Genomic DNA, 794 nt, shown 5'->3' on the forward strand with positions numbered 1-794 from the left:
AGAACACTATGAGAAGATCGATGTTATGCACCCACAAGCCGAGGATCTACCAGGAGGTAGGAGAGAAGCCTGGAACAGATCCTTTTCTAACATCTTTAGATGGGAGGGAGCATGGCCCTTTGACAACTTTATCTTGGACAGCCAGCCCCTAGAACTGTGAGAGAATCCTATTTTGTCCTTTAAGCTATTCAGTTTATGGTACTTTAATTTTTAAAACAACTCCAGCAAGCTAATGATTTTCTTTTTTAAACTGAAGTACCATCAGTTACAGCGTGTCAATTTCTAGTGTACGGCACAGTGTCCCAGTCATGCCTATACATACATACATTCATTTTTATTTTTTTTCATTAAAAGTTATTACAAGATATTAAACATAGTTCCCTGTGCTATACAGCAGAAACTTTTTAAGATCTGTTTTTATACATAGTGGCTAACATTTGTAAATCTCATACTCCCAAAAAATATGGACCGCTTCACACATTTGCATGTCATCCTCGTGCAGAGGCCATGCTGATATTCTCTGTATCGTTCCAATTTTAGTATACATGCTGCCGAAGCAAGCACATAAAATATATATATTTTTACATTTTTTATTGAGTTATAGTCATTTTACAATGTTGTGTCAAATTTCAGTGTAGAGCACAATTTTTCAGTTATACATGAACATATATATATTCATTGTCAATTTTTTTTTCACTGTGAGCTACCACAAGATCTTGTATATATTTCCCTGTGCTATATAGTATAATCTTGTTTATCTATTCTACATATGTCTGTCAGTATCTACAAATTTT

At 34.3% G+C, this 794-nt stretch overlaps 1 non-coding gene across 1 annotated transcript; it reads right to left on the reverse strand.

Moving 5' to 3' along the window:
- Positions 1-457: 457 nt before the first annotated feature.
- Positions 458-564, reverse strand: LOC123614640 (U6 spliceosomal RNA). The gene has a single exon (XR_006722086.2). It is a non-coding gene; the product is annotated as a U6 spliceosomal RNA (small nuclear RNA).
- Positions 565-794: the final 230 nt, after the last annotated feature.

This window comes from Camelus bactrianus, chromosome 15 (genome assembly GCF_048773025.1).
Source record: "Camelus bactrianus isolate YW-2024 breed Bactrian camel chromosome 15, ASM4877302v1, whole genome shotgun sequence".
In the NCBI taxonomy this organism is placed as follows: Eukaryota; Metazoa; Chordata; class Mammalia; order Artiodactyla; family Camelidae; genus Camelus; species Camelus bactrianus.